The sequence below is a fragment of the Myotis lucifugus genome, unplaced genomic scaffold (genome assembly GCF_000147115.1).
Source record: "Myotis lucifugus unplaced genomic scaffold, Myoluc2.0 scaffold_66, whole genome shotgun sequence".
NCBI classification, from domain to species: domain Eukaryota; kingdom Metazoa; phylum Chordata; class Mammalia; order Chiroptera; family Vespertilionidae; genus Myotis; species Myotis lucifugus.
Genome location: NW_005871114.1, coordinates 3,492,775 through 3,512,607, shown reverse-complemented (window position 1 = coordinate 3,512,607; position 19,833 = coordinate 3,492,775). Strand labels below are relative to the sequence as shown.

General features: G+C 38.5%; 1 protein-coding gene and 1 pseudogene across 4 annotated transcripts in view; both read left to right on the top strand.

The window, feature by feature from the left end:
- The window catches only part of TBC1D12 (TBC1 domain family member 12), an 85,390-nt gene that overhangs the window by 38,847 nt on the left and 26,710 nt on the right, over window positions 1-19,833 (top strand). For 2 of the 4 annotated variants that reach the window (XM_023754906.1, XM_023754904.1), the window contains exon 3: window positions 15,357-15,472. The gene's annotated coding sequence lies outside the window, so the exon portion shown is untranslated. Of the gene's footprint in view, window positions 1-397; window positions 434-2,327; window positions 2,426-3,715; window positions 3,761-15,356; window positions 15,473-19,833 lie in introns of those variants that run through there. The other 2 variants (XM_023754903.1, XM_023754905.1) reach the window with 2 other exon arrangements.
- Window positions 7,506-8,031, top strand: LOC102440806 (annotated as a pseudogene).

Below are 19,833 nucleotides of genomic sequence, written 5' to 3'. Positions count from 1 at the left end.
CTTTTATATGTGTATATTTTTTAATATATAGTGTTACATATATTTTTCTGTCACATTTCTAAAACAGTGTCTCTATATTTATGTGTCTATGTATATTTTGTTTTGCTTTACTTAACTTTACATTTTCTATATCTGTAGTTTTTCAGAGATACATGAAGTTCATAGGTGAAAGATAACTAAGTTAAATATTTTTAATTGTATTCTTATAGTAAGTTATTAAAGATCTCATCAAGTTTAGCTCCCCATGTTAACATGAAAGAAACATAAAAATTATTTTAGGATAAGAGCAAAATCGAACTGATTCAAGTTTGGCATTTAACTTGATACTCACTTCCCAAATCACATGAATATTTCATAATGTTATTTTATGAGGATTATTGCATGTGTTCTCTTGCAGGTGTGAAATTCCTGCTTGTGGCCTTTCAACCAGTTGGTGAGCCATGTTAAAAATTGCATCAATTAATTATAAATAGTATTTCAATTATATTATAGTTCAATTGACCTAAGTTTTTGTTTTTTTCTAAATTAATAGGCCAAAATTTGAAGATAGCTACATAGTTTATCTTGTGAGTTCCAAACTGCAAGTGAAATGATTATAAATGAGTCATGTTATGTTTAATTGTAACATGATTTCATACTAGATTGAATATATACCCTATTTATGTCAAACTGACAATCTTTCAATAGAAAGTAATTTATGTTTTTGCTAGGTACTGCTTTTATATTGACATCTTTTTTTTTTGTTTGTTTGTTTTTTGTTAATCCTGACCCAAGGATATTTTTTGACTTTTAGAGAGCGTGGAGGGGAGAGACAGAGACAGAGAGAGACATCGATGCGAGTGAGACATATTGACTGGTTGCCTCCCAGGTGCCAACCAGGGCCGGGGATGGAGCCTACAACTGAAGTACATGCCCTTGGCTGGAATCAAACCCAGGACCCTTCAGTCCGCTGGCCAGTGCTCTATATATTGGCATTTTAAATGAGAAAATGAGATTGTAGTACTTAGATGATGTTTCGAGTTTTTAATTGTTTATGTATTTTTCTGAGTGAAGTTTTAGTTCAATGATTGAATCACTTTCATGTAACTTTTGACTAGCAAGAAAAAAGTTTTAAGACATTACACAGATTTCTTAGTCTCAGCACTTTAAATTGTGTAAAAGTAGAATATGTTACCCTCCTCAGTTAAACCTTTGCTTTGGAAGTTTTTTACTGCAGGAACAATAACAGCAAGAACTTGAATACATGTGCTTTATGAGCAGCAGCTAAATATGTAACATTTTGAAAGCTTTATATTTTGGTTACTAACTTTATTGGTGTGTATAGTATTAGAACATTTTAGTAGAGTTCATTGGCTTTCATTATGCAGAAATATATTATCTTGGGTGTTTAATTTGACGTAGTGACTTCCTTCATGATGGTTAAGTTGTGGAGGGGCTGGACAGTGTTCAGAATTTATTTTTGAAAAGTCCTTAAAAATGTTACAGCCTTGCATGTTTATTTTCACTTTTATTTACCTAATGTATTGTCATCTTAAAAAGGTAGTGAATAACTATCTTTGCAGCTGCATGTGTATTCTTTATTTATAGTTCATGATAAATTATTGTCTTACCTATGTAAGAATAAGTTAATTTTATAAATGTTAATTTGTGTGATCTGAAGATTGAGAAAGGAATTTATAACACCTCTAGGCCTGAGCTTCTGGGAGAGGGAAGAAGTATGAACTTTGAGAGAGAAGTTTAAATTAGTTAAACTAAAAGAGTAAAAACAAGTTCTCAAATTGAATAGGATGGGATTTGGGGGGGAGAATTTGTTCCTTTTATACGAGACAGACTTGGAAAGGGGTTGCAGTTTGAAAACACTCTGACTACCTGTGATTTGATTCCATAAATACAGTTTGAGTATCAAAGTTATAGTAAAAGTTGTATTCATTCTATTTTTATGTCAGTCAGACTTGTATATTATGTTAGGCTTCAAATTAGACTAAGCAAAATTGTGCTGCCCAGCTGGTGTGGTTCAGTGGTGAGTGTCCACCCATGAGCCAGGAAGTCATGGTTCCATTCCTGATCAGGGCACATGCCTCGGTTTCGGGCTCAGTCCACAGTAGGGAGCGTGCAGGAGGCAGTTGATCAGTGAGTCTCTCTCATTATTGATGTGTTTTCTCTCTCTCTCTCTCTCTCTCTCTCTCTCTCTCTCTCTCTCTCTCTTCCCCTCTCCCCACCTTCCTCTCTGAAATCAATAAAAATATATTTTCTTAAAATTGTGCTAATTTTTCCAAGATAAAGTTTTCTAAAGCACTCCTATATGCCGGAGAGATATGAAATGCTTCTCAAGGAAGAAAATTTAGAATTAGTAAAGGCATCATAATCAGCATAACCTTCACCCCCCTACTCCAAGCAAGGTGGTTTCCCTGGCTCTTGGTTCAAGGTGAGGAAAAGAACCTCTTTATCTTGAGCAGACGTGGTCTTGAGGTGGTAGAAATGTTCACATTGGCTATTTTGGTTTATATATATTAGGCTATTTTGGTTTTCATATCGTCTTTGAAAGAGACATTCCTATTCTATTCTTTATTTCCCCGGTTCCATATTTTATTTTATTTTTTTTATCCTCACCAGAGGACATGTTCATTGATTTGAGAGAGAGAAACATGAATGTGAGAAACATTGATTGGTTGCCTCCCGCATGTGACCCTACCAGGGATCAAACCCACAACCCCGGCATGTGCCCTGATCATGAATCAAACCTGCAACCCTTAGGGACTACATTCCAATCCAATAAGCCACTTGACCAGAGCATATTTTACTTCTTTCAAAAGCTATTCAAAGACTCCTACTACCCTCCATTTGAACCCAGAGTTTGATCTTTTTTCATCTTGCCTCCTAGTATACCTTTTTGATAGATCTCTTTAGCTGCAGATTCCAAGGCATCAGAATGTGGTAGCAAACTCTAAGCCTTTTCTCTGGCAGAAATTGAAGGACACAATTCTTGAACTGACCCTACATATTCTTCTCTAAGATTGTCTGGCTTTCATTGCAATGAATATGTAATTTATTTAACATACATTTACTGTGTTTAATACATTAGTCATGGTTCGGATTCTTGGGATATAAGTAAATATGACTCCTAACCTTTGAGTTATTTCAGTATAACTGTGTGTGGAGGATAGGTGGTGGAGAGATTCATATAATTTTAATGTGGTGAGTGCTGTAGCTGAGTTTTGGACAAAGTATGAGAGTACTGATGAATGATTAATTCTGCTCAGATACACCATGTGAGTATGTTGTGAAGTATACTAGTAGTAGTTCACCAAGTAGACAAGGTTGGGAAAACCATTCCAGAATAAGCAAACCAGGGATGCACAGACTTGATTAGTTCGCAGACCAGTATATCAGGTCAAGGGTCATTAGCCACAAGGTTTAGAGAATTGGGTTTTATCAAAAATACTATGAAATAAGGCACTGATATGTCTAATTCATATATTAGAAAAGTAATTATGGAGGTATTATACAAGCTATATTAGAAAAGGGTGGGTTTGCAAATGAGGACATTAAAATTAGTCTATGATTCTGGTTCCCAAACACAGTGGATTACCTAGAGAATGTGTTAAGGATATAGATCCTTGGCCACATACATTGGGTTCTTAATGTCAATTTTGTGTTTTTCAATTCTTGTTTCTAGTTGATTCTTTTTCAAATCCTGCTATATCACTTTTTACAGTTCCCTGCTGAATTTCAAGCTTGGCCTTTATCTCCTTAAAACATAGTAAGTATAGTTGTTTCATAGCCTGTGTCTGATAATTCCAATGTCTGGAAATTCTGTAGATCTGTTTATATTGAATATTGGTCCTGCTAGTTTTTGTTAGATGCTATTTTATCTCTGTATGTGCCTAGTTACCTTTGCTTGGGTGCTGGACATAATATTTGAAACATTATATATAGAAAACAGTTTGAAGGCTAAGGTGATGCCATCCTTCATAGATTTGAATTTGTGTCTCTTAGGTGCCTGGTTGGCACTAGTTATATAGTTTTTTCATTCATTCAGATGAGGCAAAGATCAGATAAAGTCTGTTTGGCCATTTTTCTTATTAAGTTGTAAAAGTTTTTTTATTGTTAAACCAACTTTGTGTTCCTTGGATAAACTTCAGTTAGTCATAATATCCATTTTGTATGTTATGGTTCAATTTGCATTTGTGTGTATTTAAATTAATAAACTTTATTTTTTAGAGCAGTTCTGGATTCACAGCAAAATTGAGCAGAAAGTACAGAGAGTTTCTATATACACTCTGTCCCTACACACCCACAACCTCCTCCACACAGTGTGCTACATTTGTTACAATCAGTGAACCTACATTAATACATCATTATCACCCAAAGCCCATAGTTTACATTAGAGTTCACTCTCTGTGCTGTACATTCTCTGTTCTGTGGGTTTTGATGAATGTATATAATGACGTGTGTTCACTATTATTCGTATCATACAGAATCATTTCATTGCCCTAAAAATTCTTTCTGCCCTGCCTATATATCCTTTCATATGCCCCTAAATCCCTGGCAACCAATTATCTTTTTACTTGGCTCCATAGTTTTGCCTTTTTCAGAATGTTAAATAGTTGGAATAATACAGTATATAGCCCTTTCATATTGGCTTCTTTCACTTAGCAATATGCGTTTGTTTCTTTTATGTCTTTTCATGGCTTGATAGCTCATTTCTTTTTAGTGTTGAGTAATATTTTAATGTTTAGATGTGCCACAGTTCATTTATCCATTCACATCTGAAGTACAGCTTGGTTGCTTCCAAGTTTGGCAATAATGACTAAAGCTGCTATAAACATTTGTGTGCAGGTTTTCATATGATGTAAGTTTTTATTTCATTTGGGTAAATACCAAGCAGTCTGATTGCTGGATCATATGATAAGAGGATGTTTAGTTTTGAAAGCCGCAGCCAAATTGTTTTCCAAAGTGGCTAGACCATTTTGTATTCCCACTAGCAAAGCATGAGAGTTCCTATTGTTCCACATCCTCACCAGCATTTTGTGTTGTCGGTGTTTGGGATTTTTTAAAAAATATATTTTATTGATTTTTTACAGAGAGGAAGGGAGAGGGATAGAGAGTTAAAAACATCGATGAGAGAGAAACATTGATCAGCTGCCTCCTGCACACCCCCTACTGGGGATGTGCCCGCAACCAAGGTACATGCCCTTGACCGGAATCGAACCTGGGACCCTTCAGTCCGCAGGCAGACGCTCTATCCACTGAGCCAAACCAGCTAGGGCAGTGTTTGGGATTTTGACCATTCTATTAGATATGTAGTAGTATCTCGTTTTAATTTGCAATTTCCTATTAACATATGAGGTTCAAAACATCTTTTCATGTATTTATTTGCCATCTATATATCTTCTTTACTGAGATGTCTCCAGATCTTTTGCCATTTAAAATTGGATTGTTAATTTTCCTAAAAACAATAAGAACAGAACTCAATAAACTTTTAGGAGTTCTTTGTATATCTTACAAAACAGTCCTTTATCAAATGTATCTTTTGAAGATATTTCCTCCCACTTTGTGGCTTCTTTTAATTTTCTTGACAGTGTTTTTCACAGAGCCAAAGTTTTTAAAATTAATGAAGTCCTGCTTCTCATTTATTTCATGGATTATGCCTTTTTATCTAAATTCATTATCATATCCAAGGTCAGCTAGGTTTTCTCCTATCCTCTAGTAGTTTTATAGTATTTTTATTTTACATTTCGACCTATTAAGTTAATTTTATGAAATATGAAGAGTGTAAGTTCTGTGTCTTGGTTCATTCTTTTTGCATGTAGATGTCCAGTATTCAGCACCATTTATTGAAAAGACTGTCTTTGATCCCTTATATTGCCTTTGCTCCTTTGTCAAAGATCAGTTGACTATATTTTTGTGTCTATTTATGGGCTTTCTGTTCTATTCTATTGATTTATCTGTCTATTTTGTCAGTCCCATGCTGTCTTGATTACCGTAGCTTTGTAGTTAGTCTTGAAATTAGGTAGTATTCATCTTTCAACTTTATTCTCCTTCAGTATTGAGTTTATTATTCGGGGTCTTTTGCCTCTACATATAAATTTTAGAATCCTTTTGTCAATATTCACAAAATAACTTGCTGGGATTTTGATTGGGATTGTGTTGAATCCATAGATAAGTTGGGAAGAACTGACATCTTGACAATACTGATCTATCCATGAACATGGACTATTCATTTATTTAGTTCTTCTTTGATATCTTTTGTTAGAGTTTTGCATACATTATTAGATTTATACCTATTTCTGTTTGATGCTAATGTAAATATCAATTTATTTTAAATTTCAAATTTCATTTGTTCATTGCTGGTACTATATAGGAAAGTGATTGACTTTCCTTGTATCCTTCAATGTTGGTATAATTGCTTATTCATGTTTTTTTTTTTTGTTTTGTCTGTTTTTCTTTGGATTTTCTATACAGGCATCTGCAAACAAAGACAGTTTTATTTCTTCCTTCCCAATCAATATATCTTTATTTCCCTTTCTCTTCTTATTGTATTAGCTAGAATTTCCTATAGATGTTGACAAGAAGTGGTGGAGAGGTCTTCCTTGTCTTGTTCTTGATCTTAGCAAGAAAGTTTTAAGTTTTTCACCATTAAATTAGCTACAGGTTTTTTGGTAGATATTCTTTATCAAGTTGAGGAAATATCCTTCTTTTCCAAATTAGATTTTTTGTTATGAGTGGGTGTTGAATTTTGTCAAAAGCTTTTTCTGTGTATATTAATATGATCATGTAGTTTTTCTTCTTTAGGGTGTTGTGATGGATTACACTAATTGATTTTGTTTTGTTTCTTAATCCTCACTGAGGATATTTTTTCCATTGATTTTTTTTTTAAGACACAGTGGAACAGAGGGAGGGAGAAAGGTTGGAAAGAGAGAGAAAGACTTTGAGAGAGAGAAACATTGATGTGAAAGAGACACATCAATCTGAGAGAGACATATCAATTGGTTGCCTCCCACACACACTCCAATCGAACCTGCAGCCCAGGTACATGCCCTTGTCTGGGATTTAAACCCAACACCCTTCGATAGACTGGCTGATGCTCTAACCACTGAGCAACAACAGCTGGGGCACATTAATTGATTTTTAAATGTTGAGCCAGCTTTGCATATCTGGTATAAATCCTCTTTGGTCATAGTGTATAATCCTTTTTATACATTGTTGGATTCAATTTGCTAATATTATTTTGTTGAGGTTATTTGCATCTATGCTTATGTGAGATACTGATCTGTGGCTTTCTTTTCTTGTAATGGCTTTGTCTGTTTTTGATATTAGGGTAATGCTGGTAAATAATAATACATGAATAAACCCTGTTTTGCATGCTCGCAACTATAAACTTACTTTTGCTCTGCCCTGTTTATTCATGTTTTCATATGTTATATTCTTTCTACCTAAAAATTTTCCTTTAAAATAGCTTATAGCCTTTTGGCTGGAACTGCCATCTTACAGTAATTCACAAAATGACTGACACAAAGGGAAAGAGGAGAGGCACCCGCTATATGTTCCCTAGGCCTTTTAGAAAACATGGAGTTGTTCCTTTGGCCATATACATGCAAATCTACAAGGAAGGTGATATTGTGGGCATCAAGGGAATGGGCACTGTTCAAGAAGGAATGCCCCACAAATGTTACCATGGCAAAACTGGAAGAGTCCACAATGTCACCCAGCATGCAGTGGGCATTGTGAACAAGCAAGTTAAGGGCAAGATTCTTGCCAAGAGAATTAATGTACATATTGAGCATATTAAGCACTCTAAGAGCCGAGATAGCTTCCTGAAACGTGTGAAGGAAAATGATCGGAAAAAGAAGGAAGCCAAAGAGAAAGGTACCTGGGTTCAACTGAAGTGTCAGCCTGCTCCACCCAGAGAAACACACTTTCTGAGAACCAATGGAAAGGAGCCTGAGCTGCTGGAACCCATTCCCTATGAATTCATGGCATGATAAGTGGGAAAAAAATAAAAAAGACTTCTGTGCTGATAAAAAAAAATTAAATTAAATAGTTTATAGTGCAGGTCTGCTGACAACAAATTCAGTTTTGGTTTTTTTTTGTTTTTTTAATATATTTTATTGATTTTTTTACAGAGAAGAAGGGAGAGGGACAGAGAGTTAGAAACATCAATGAGAGAGATCGATCAGCTGCCTCCTGCACGCCCCCCACCAGGGATGTGCCCGCAACCCACGTACATGCCCTTGACCGGAATCGAACCCGGGACCCCTCAGTTCGCAGGCCGACGCTCTATCCACTGAGCCAAACCGGTTTGGCCAAATTCAGTTTTTGTCTGAAATTTTTTTTATTGTACTTTCATTTTGAAAAATATTTTCTCTTGGTATAGGATTCTTAGTCAGGAGGAGTTTTCTCACCTCATTCTTTTCTTTTCACATTTTAAAGATTTTTCCATTGTCTTCTGACTTGTACAGTTTCAGATGAATCTGAACATTCTGGTCTCTCCTTTCAGATGACTTTCTAGTTGGTGGGAATGTGAATACTTCTCAGCCCTGATGGAGTTCTGGAAACTGTTTTGCTTATCACTCTCCAGTAATTGTTCTTTTCCCCAGAAGTTTTCCCCCCAGCTTTGTAGTGTTTTGCCTTGCACATGTACAGATTAGTATTCAGCTAAAGACTCAAGAGGATTCTTATGCAGATTTCTGGAGTTCTTTCTCAGTGGAGTGCTTTCTTTCTACTACTTTGGCACACAAGTTCTGGCCCCGGTTGGCCTGTCCCAACTAATAGCCAGGCTTTCTTTGAGGTCCCCCGTCCTGTACTGATGTCCAGAATTGCCTCCGTGCACAACACTGGGTGATCGGTAGGCTCACCCTGTTTGTTTCCCTTTGTCAGGGATCATAGAGGTTGTTTTCAGCAAGAAAGTTGTATGAATTTCCCGGTCCACCAAGTGCGAATCTACTGTCTTTCTGCAGAATTTTTGGCCAACATGTATAAATAACTTTTAGGAATATAGATGAAAATCAAACACTTATTTGAATTTCTAATTACATATTCAAATAATCCTATCTAATAAAGAGGCAATATGCAAATTGACCATCACTCCAACACACAAGATGGCCGCCCCAATGTGGTCAAAGATGGCCGGCAGGGGAGAGCAGTTGTGTGCGATAGATGTTTCCCAGTTGGGAGGGACCGGGCCTGCAAGGGAGGGCAGTTGGGGGTGACCAGGCTGGCAGGGGAGGACAGTTAGGGGTCACCAGGCCGGCAGGGGAGAATAGTTAGGGGTGACCAGGCCGGCAGGGGAGGGCAGTTAGGGGCAATCGGCCAGCAGGGGAGCAGTTAGGCATCGATCAGGCTGGCAGGGGAGTGGTTAGGGGGTGATCAGGCTGGCAGGCAAAAGCAGTTAGGGGCTGATCAGGCAGGCAGGCAGGCAAGCGGTTGGGAGCCAGCAGTCCTGGATTGTGAAAGGGATCCCAGATTGGAGAGGGTGCAGGCTGGGCTGAGGGACACACACACACACACACACACACACACACACACACCGTGCACGAATTTCGTGCACCGGGCCTCTAGTATAAGATAATATATTCAGAAATAGTGCCTTTTTATTCAATACTGTTTGCATACATCTTGACATCAGTATGTTTATTATCACTGTGACCAGTTTTATAGTCTTTAACCACAAGCACATCATTTTCACTTTTGTCCAAGTTGTAGTAGATACAGTGCTTTTTATTTTATTTTATTTTTTTAATATATTTTATTGATTTTTTACAGAGAGGAAGGGAAAGAGATAGAGAGTTAGAAACATCGATGAGAGAGACATCGATCAGCTGCCTCCTGCACATCTCCTACCGGGGATGTGCCCGCAACCCAGGTACATGCCCTTGACCGGAATCGAACCTGGGACCTTTCAGTCCACAGGCCGACGCTCTATCCACTGAGCCAAACCTGTTTCGGCAGTGCTTTTTATTTTTATGTATTACCTTGATACGAGAAATTTTATCTCACACAAATTTTCAAATGCATTGTTTTTTCTTTTATTTGTCCTATAGGTATAAAATTATCTACAACCTAGTCTCTTGATATGTTATTTTTTATTTTTCAATTACAGTTTACTTTCAATATTGTTTTGTATTGGTTTCAGGTGTACAGCATATTAGTTAGACAGAGTGTGCCCTGTTTTCAGTACCCACCTAGCACCATACATAGTTAGCACAATAGTATGGACTATTTTACTATGTTGTTTTTTAAGGTAATATTTAAAGGTGTTTTTTTTTATGACAGTTTGCAATTGGATGGTTATATTTCTGGGAATCTTCACTTTTGTTCAGTTTCTTCTCCCCTACTCCAATTAAACAACAACAAAAGAAAAAACCCACTGATCAAAAAGTAACCTTCCGCCGAAACCGGTTTGGCTCAGTGGATAGAGCGTCGGCCTGCGGACTGAAGGGTCCCAGGTTCGATTCCGGTCAAGGGCATGTACCTGGGTTGCGGGCACATCCCCAGTAGGAGATGTGCAGGAGGCAGCTGATCGATGTTTCTCTCTCATCGATGTTTCTAGCTCTCTATCTCTCTCCCTTCCTCTCTGTAAAAAATCAATAAAATATATTAAAAAAAAAAAAAAGTAACCTTCCAAACTAGCACTGATTGAGATAATTTCAGCATAATGGATTTTCTCCAGATAGTGCTTTGTTGTTCAAAATTAATGGAGAAAAAGCACCTGTAATATAAGAGATGTTATTAAGCAAATGTATTTCCTCTTTTCTGAGAGATTATTTTGAGGAAAAACCTCTTTTCTCTTTATGTGTATACAGTATTTCTTTACATTGGAATTGTAAGTCACTTTTTCTACTTTACGCTCATGAAGATGACAACAGTTGCCTACCATCTTTTGATTGGCCTTAGACTTAATTGCCTACTTGATTTACATTTTCTTATAGCAGCTAGAATAAATTATCCTACAGATAATTACCAGCCTCCTCCTAGTACTGGTTTCATCTACTATTCTAGTGGAGAATGAAGAATAAATTAATTTTTTTTAAAAAACAGGCTTCATTACAACATCCTATAGAGATACAATCTATATGTTAAAACTAAATGCTTCTTGTGTTACACTTGGCAGGTAGCTAGCTCCCAGTGACTCATAAAATAGGTCAGTTAAAACTGAGCTTTGCCCTGACCTGGTAGCTAAGTTGGTTGGGCATCGTCCAGTACATCAAAAGGTTTTGGGTTTGATTCCTGATCAGTGCACATGCCCAGGTTGCAGGTTCAGGTTCGATCCCCAGTTGGAGTGCATATGGGAGGCAACCGATTGACATTTCTTTCCCCCATCAATGTTTTTCTCTCCCCCTTCCTCTCTAAAATTAATAAAAATATATCCTCAGGTGAGGAGTAAAGAGAAAAAAACAAACTTTGTTAGCAGAAAGTGAGGCATATTGATAAGGTATTTTCAAACAGTGAATGTACTATAGCTAGCATTATTTACTGATTTCCTTGGATTATGGTTTTTCTTGTTGCTTTTTTTTTTCCTGTAATCCTTACTCAAGGATATGTTTTGTTTTTTAGAGAGAGAGGATGGGAATGGGAGAGAAAAAGAGAGAAACATTGATGTGAGAGAAAATCATTGATCTGTTGCCTCCTATACTTGCCCTGGGGATTGAACCCGCAACCTGGGTATGTGTCCTGACTGGGAATCAAACCCGAGACCCTTTGGTGCACGGGACAATGCTCCAACCAACTGAGCCACACCAGTTGCCAGGGCTTTTGTTGCCTTTTTATATTGTAAAGTGTGTTTTTTATAACCTATGAAATTATCAACATTTAGTTCATTATTAAACTTTTGTAAAAGAAACATATAGGGAGTTTTGTGACATATGTGGATTAAAGTGAAATTGACTTCAGGAATTCTACCCATGAGATATTGTTTGGTTATATTTTTAAATGAACTCTTGTGTATTTAAACTACTTCTCAATAAGCACTGTTCTCTCTCTTTACTGCCCTCAACTCAAGAGTTAAGAATCATGTGATTTGCCTCAGCTGCAGAGATAAGCCCTGGTTGACTTTAGCTCATCTCTAAAGCTTATGATTGCTGTGGAATGGATTGCTTGTGGAATGGATATTTACTGGGAACTGCCTGAAAGAATGCTTTCTTTTTTGTGGGAGTTACTAGAAGAGCCACTGAAGGATCTTTGAAAATTATGCTATGAAGATGTGACAACTGGCATTGCTACAGTCATTTCTCTGAGCGGCAAACTAGCCTCCAGATGAAGCCCACACATGGAGGAGGGCATAGTTGAGAGAGTGGTAGAGAAGTGGAGTCTCTGACTAATGTTATGAGCCTTTTGGTCAGAGTCTGAAATTACTAAGTGCATGGAATATTCAGTTCTGTGATGTGATAAATTTGCCTAACCCTGTTTGAGTTGGGTTTTTGTTTGTGTGTGTGTGTTTAATATATTTCTTTATTGATTTCAGAGAGGAGCGGAGAGGGAGAGAGAGATAGAAACATCAATGATGAGAGAGAGTCATTGATTGGCTGCCTCCTGCATGCCCCCCACTGGGGGCAAGCCCGCAACCCAGGCATGTGCCCTTGGCCAGAATCAAACCTGGGACCCTTCAGTCCACAAAATAACACTCTATCCACTGGGCCAAACTGGCTAGGGCAGGTTTTTGTTTTATATAATAAACACCCTTAACTAATAATTAGAATATCACCTTGTGATCAATTTTGAAAGTACTAATACCGAATATTTTACTATCTATATATATAAAAGCCTAAGCAACCCTTCGACCATTCAACCAGTCTCTATGACACGCATTGACCACCAGGGGGCAGACAGTCTACGCAGGAGCTGCCCCCTGGTGGTCAGTGTGCTCCCACAGCTGGAGCACCACTCAGCTGACCGACGGGTGCCTGATGCCGGGCTCACAGCTGGCGAGCTCAGCTGCCAACGGCATGAGCCTCTCCTGTAGACACTCCCCCTGCACACCCCTTCCCCATCTGATAGGGACCAGCACTGGCATCGGTACTGACTGGGCGCGAGCCCACAGCCACTTCTGTCATAGGCGTGTCAGTATCGCCCTAGGACAGGCGCGCAGAGACCACAGCAGAGCAGCAGTGAGCCTACTGAGAAGCAGTGGTGGCAAGCACAGCAGGGCCAGGATGAGTGGGAGCGGTGCAGCACCTGGCCCAGGCTCAGGCTCCCACCCAGCCACCTGCCGCTTCGCTCACTACTACATCCTTCAAGGGATGTTGGACTGCGGGTTTCGGCCCGATCCTCGCAGGCCAGGCTGAGGGACCCCACCAGTGCACAAATGCGTGCACCAGGCCTCTAGTTTCTAATATAATTTGCAATTTTATTTATTATTATTTTTTTTTAATATAGCTTATTGGTTTTTTACATAGAGGAAGGGATAGGGATAGAGAGTCAGAAACATTGATGAGAAAGAAACATCGATCAGCTGCCTCCTGCACACTCCCCACTGGGTATGTGCCCGCAACCAAGGTACATGCCCTTGACCGGAATCGAACCCAGGACCCTTGAGTCCGCAGGCCGATGCTCTATCTACTGAGCCAAACCGGTTAGGGCTGCAATTTTATTTTATTTTATTTTATTTTTTTTTTTTTTTTTTTTTTTTTTAATATATTTTATTGATTTTTTACAGAGAGGAAGGGAGAGAGACAGAGAGTTAGAAACATCGATGAGAGAGAAACATCGATCAGCCGCCTCCTGCACATCCCCTACTGGGGATGTGCCCGCAACCCACGGTACATGCCCTTGACCGGAATCGAACCCGGGACCCCTCAGTCCGCAGGCCGACGCTCTATCCACTGAGCCAAACCGGTTTCGGCAGGGCTGCAATTTTAATCATATTAAAATATCATCTTTATTCAGCAAATATTTGAGTCATTCAGGATATATAAGTCTATACTATTTTCAGCTAATGGATTGATACCATGTTTTTTAAGCTTTTTAAAATATTAACCTCTAGAAACTTAAAGCACTTTAATGTTTAAGTGTCTGTAGTGAGAAATCCTAGAATACAACTTTTTTTCTCATGTGAAAAATATTTGAGTGACAATTCTATATAAAGCTTATTTGTAAGGTAGATAAATGATATATAGATACCTCGTTTTGTATTGCCTTTTATGTGTGTACTTTTTCAGTTAATTTTTTTTAATCCTTACCTGAGGATATTTTTTCCATCAATTTTTATTATTTTTTAAAAATTATTTTTATTGATTTCTGAGAGGAAGGGAGGAAGGGGGAGAGAGAGAGAGAGATAGAAACATCAATGATGAGAGAGAATCATTAATTGATTAGCTGAGAGAGACACATGGATTGTTGCCTCCCACATGCACCCTGACCAGGGCTGGGATTGAAGCTGCAACCCAGGTACATGCCCTTGACCGGAATCAAACCCAGGACCCTTTGGTGCTTGGGCTGGCACTCTAACAACTGAGCAAACCAGCCAGTGCTTTTTCAGTTAATTTTTCATGAACGACTACTTTCATTAAAACTAGGCTTTGTCCAAACTTTCAGTGACTCTCCATTTTGTTCATTGTAAATTCCACAGGACTACTAGACTAAAAGGGATGATTCATGTCCCACCAGGATGGCTTGAGATTTCATCACACTACTCAAGACAGGATGCAATTTAAAACTTATAAATTGTTTGTTTCTGGAATTTTCCATTTAATATTTTTGGTCTGCGATTGACCTTGGGTAACTGAAACCACAGAAAATGAAACCGCAGAAAATGGGGTACTATGATCGTAACAGTTTGTAACTTTTAGTGAGGTCTTTAACAGTCTTTGGACATATTATTGGATAAGATATAATGGTGACTTATTTAAATTTAGAGTAAGTAGGTAGTTTTATAAAAGCAAGATTCAAAGTAGGTTGGAATTCAAAACCAGCATTTGATTAGAGGTTCAGTGTCACCCTTGAAAGAGATCTTCACAGCACTTTAATGGGGTTATTTTGTGTCAACATTTCCATCATTGATTTGTGTGAAGGTTTTGAAAGTAGGTTTATCTGCTTGTAGATTATTCAGAGTTGGACTTGGACAGCTGGTACCTTAGAAGGCAATCAAGAACATCTTCCTAAAACCTTGCCTCATTAATCTAGTGCATTTCGATCTTCCTCTCTCCTACCATACTTTGATATGTAATAGAAATTCACAATTTCGTTTGCTTTAGGGAAAAAAGTGACTTTTCTTTCTTTTGTCTGCCTAATATTTTTACCAGATTAATGTATGAATCGTATGTGTCCCTTTTATAGCATAATATCCTTAGTGATACAAATTTAAGATATTAAGAAAATTAGGAAAGTCTCTACATAAAATATGTTTTTATCTACTCTAGGAATATGAAGCACGAACAGGGAGGGCCTGTAAACCTCCACCTCAGTCTTCAAGACGTAAGAATTTTGAATTTGAGCCACTTTCTACCACTGCCCTCATTCTTGAGGATCGACCATCGTAAGTAGCCTAGTGCTCATCAGGCACACAGTTTATATTTTAAACTTTAATCTTGCTTACTATTTACACAAAAGATATCAAGAAATTAGAAAAATTGATTTAAAAAAATTTTTAAATCCCAGAAACATATCCTAAAACTAATAAGAAGGACTATATTGTTGATGTTCAAGCTTAGGCATACTTTCTAGAAGTCTCTATGAGCCCATGTCTGAGACATAAATTTTGGCTTTTTATATTTGTTTCCATTTTGACCATTCTCTGTCTTACCTTAATATGATAAGGCAATTGTTTTTCCTTTCTTGACATTTAATATGTACTTAAGGTATATTTGTCCTTGCCTTTTGAACAATTTTTGAAATTGGAACTTGAAATGTTAACTACTGACTCTCAACCAGTTGGTTCACTGTTACTAAAAATACATGTTTAATACCCTAAAAAACATCTTAAATTCTTCTCTTCCCATTTCTGCCACAAAGTTGCTATTCTTCAAAATATTGTCTCTGATTTCTTACCAAACAAAGCACACTTCCCTAAAGCAAGATCTCTTGGTTCTTTTTTTTTTTTAATTAAAACTTTATTGTTCAGATTATTACATTTGTTCCTCTTTTTCCCCCCAACGCTCCCCTCCACCCATTTCCCACCCCACCCTCCGCCCTCACCCCTCCCCACTGTCCTCATCCATAGGTGCACGATTTTTGTTCAGTCTCTTCCTGCATCCCCCACACCCCTTTCCCCCCCAAGAATAGTCAGTCCACTCCCTTTCTATGCCCCTGATTCTATTATAATCACCAGTTTATTCTGTTCATCAGATTATTTATTCACTTGATTTTTAGATTTACTTGTTGATTTTTAGACTGACTTGTTGATAGATGTGTATTTGTTGTTCATAATTTGTATCTTTACCATTTTCTTCTTCTTCCTCTTCTTAAAGGATACCTTTCAGCATTTCATATAATGCTAGTTTAGTGGTGATGAACTCCTTTAGCTTTTTCTTATCTGTGAAGCTCTTTATCTGACCTTCAATTCTGAATGATAGCTTTGCTGGATAAAGTAATCTTGGTTGTAGGTTCTTGGTATTCATCACTTTGAATATTTCTTGCCACTCCCTTCTGGCCTGCAAAGTTTCTGTTGAGAAATCAGCTGACAGTTGTATGGGTACTCCCTTGTAGGTAACTGACTTTCTTTCTCTTGCTGCTTTTAAAATTCTCTCTTTGTCTTTTGCTCTTGGCATTTTAATTATGATGTGTCTTGGTGTGGTCCTCTTTGGATTCCTTTTGTTTGGGGTTCTCTGCGCTTCCTGGACTTGAAAGTCTATTTCTTTCACCAGGTAGGGGAAGTTTTCTGTCATTATTTCTTCAAATAGGTTTTCAATATCTTGCTCTCTCTCTTCTTCTGGCACCCCTATAATTCAGATGTTGGTATGCTTGAAGCTGTCCCAGAGGCTCCTTACACTGTTTTCATATTTTTGGATTCTTTTTTCATTTTGCTTTTCCGGTTGGGTGTTTTTTGCTTCTTCGTATTTCAAATCTTTGACTTGATTCTTGCGATCCTCTAGTCTGCTGTTGAGAGTCTGTATAATATTCTTTATTTCAGTCAGTGTATGCTTAATTTCTAGTTGGTCCTTTATCACAACCTCGAGGGTCTCATTAGATTTCTTGAGGGTCTCATTAAGTTTATCTGTGGTTTCTAGAAAATTCTTGAAAAACCTTAAAAATGTGGTTTTGAACTCTATATCCAGTAGTTTGCTTTCCTCCATTTCTGTCATTTGTGTCCTGTTTCTTTGTCTCTGCATTTTTTTATGCTTCGCTGTGTCGATAGAGTGGCTTTCTGTGCTAGGTGTCCTATAGGGCCCAGTGGCTCAGCCTCCCCAGTTACCTGAGGTAGACACTCTTGGTGCACCTCCTTGTGGGCTTTTGATTGTTGTAGGTATCACTGGGAGGGATTGACCTCCAGGCCAATTGGCTGTGAGAATCAGCTGTGTCTGCAGTGGGAGAACTTCTGTGCTGGAGACACCCCTCCAGGGCAAGACTTGCTTCAATGGGGCTTTGGTGCTCACTGAGTCTGCCCCCTGAGTGTGTCCTTTATGAATCCGAGGAGCTGCAATCTGGATGGTCCCACTCTGACCACCAGGCACACTGGCTCCTGGATCTCTAAGGAGGTGCTAATCTAGCCTCTTCCTGAGGCTATCCAGCAGGAGCCAGCTGTGACGCAATGCAAGTTGCCCTGGGGCCTTGGGCCAGCTGCAGTTTGTTAGGTAATTATCAGATTGCAAAGGGCCAGGCCTTTCATATGCAAAAGCCTCGTGGCTTGGGCGGGGCGAGGTCCCAGGGGATCAACAGGGCGGAGCGAGCAGTTATGGCTGCTCTCAGTCCTGCCCTCAGAGACTCTGCTTCTCAGTGTCCCGGCAATAGCTGCAAGCACCCCCAAGAGAAAGCTGCCCTCAAGTTCCGACCAATGCCAGACAGTCCAGTTTCTCCCGTATGAGTCTGGGTCCCCAGAGACTCGCCTGGAACTGGAGCTCAGAGCTTGAGACTCCCTCCCAATTGAAAAAGACAACCGTGTCCTCAGCCGCCAGCCCTCTCTGCATGGGCCTCTGTACCTCTGTATTTTACTTCCGCACCGCACCTCCTCTGAGTCTCAGTATGCTTTTCTCTTTCCTTCTAGTTGTAGAATTTCCACTCAGCCAGCCTTCCTGTGGTTCTGGATGATGTCCGTTCCGTCTTTTAGTTGTATTTTTGAAGTGGTTGTGCGAGGCAGCAATCTCTGGTGTTTACCTATGCCGCCATCTTGGTTTCTCTCTGAGATCTCTTGGTTCTTAACTCCTTTTCCCTCCTTGGGCTCTCAGGATCTATTCTTTTTCTTTTAGCCTTCTCTTTCCTTCCAGTATAATAATTTCTAACCTTTTTTGTCATTTCCCTGCTCTGTAGCTTTTTCTATCCATTATCCTAAAGAGCATAATAAAAGGATCTGGAACCAAACAGTGAGAGGTTGAATATTTTTTAGACATTGTGAGAGAAGAAGTACATTATTTTTCAATTCTTGTTGCATTTATTTATGCTAAAGAATTGTGATCCCAATGCTCCTTTTTTTTTTTTTTTTTGTAAGGATTTGGTGAATACATTCATATTATTTTTCCTTTGGTTTTATTTGTCTTGATGAGGCAAATGAATCAGGCCAATTCAAAGAGTGTTTAGATAAGCAAGAAAAGATCTTTTGACTCCTGACTGACAGCTGAGTAGGTAGATAACCAAGTTCCCAGAAGAGCTTTCTTAAATTTGTTAAAATTCATCCAAAATAGATTGAACTTTTTACCAGGAATGTTAATTTCTTCTCTGAAGGAGTTTATAAAAATACTATGCGAAAAGTTCTGTGCTAGATAGTCTTTGGGACAAATTGTTATTTACACCATCCTCTATTTTACAAGTCTCACCTTCATGCCTTTGCTCATGTTATTGCCTTCTATTGGAATACAGTTACCTTATTTTTACTGCTCACATACCTAAGCCTTTAGAGATTAGGCTTTATCTTTTCTATCAAGTCAAGTCTTTGTTGACATCTTCCCTCTTATTCCTTTACTAGAGGCCTGGCGCACGAAATTCATGCACGGGTATAGTACCTAGGCCTGACCTGTGATTAGGGCCATATTCCCCGACTGCTGGCAGCTGGCCCACCCCCTGCCACCACCACCCACTTCCCGTTGTCATTGGACGATCAGTTTGCCTGCAGGCCTGTCATTTTACAACCATAGGGACTTTGTGCAATTTATCCCCTGTAGGTCTCAGTTGGTTTATCTTGTTCTGCCAGGTAATCTCATCTACTGTACTAGTCGTATGTCAATATAAAGTTAGAAGGGACATTGCCTGTATACTATGTCTCCCAGGGTCCTGAGACACTAACAATCCACCATATAATGATGATGAAAATCAAATGCATTAAAAAAATACATCAAGTGCATTTTTGCTGTCATCAAAGGGTCAATACCCTTCTTCTGGTTTCAGCACTTCTTTGTCATTTTATTTTACATAGTACATACTAAAACTATTGTATTAGTTCACACCAAGTGTGAGTGAGATGGGAATTTGGTATTTCTGGCCAGGTACCTTGCGTTTTAATCCATACATGCATTTTAAGTTAGGACAAAACAATGTGACAGAAAATGGATCAAAGTTTAGGTTAATAATATAGAAATAAGGTTTTTTAAATTGACATAAATGTCATGTATTTATCATTTTTCTTGTCATTTACATTTTTCTCTTCAACATCACAAACTAGAAAAACACCATGCTTCCTTATGAGGGTTATTCCTGGGACAGCTGCTCTGTGGTGCTGGCAGCCGGGTCACAAGTCAAGACCATGAAGGC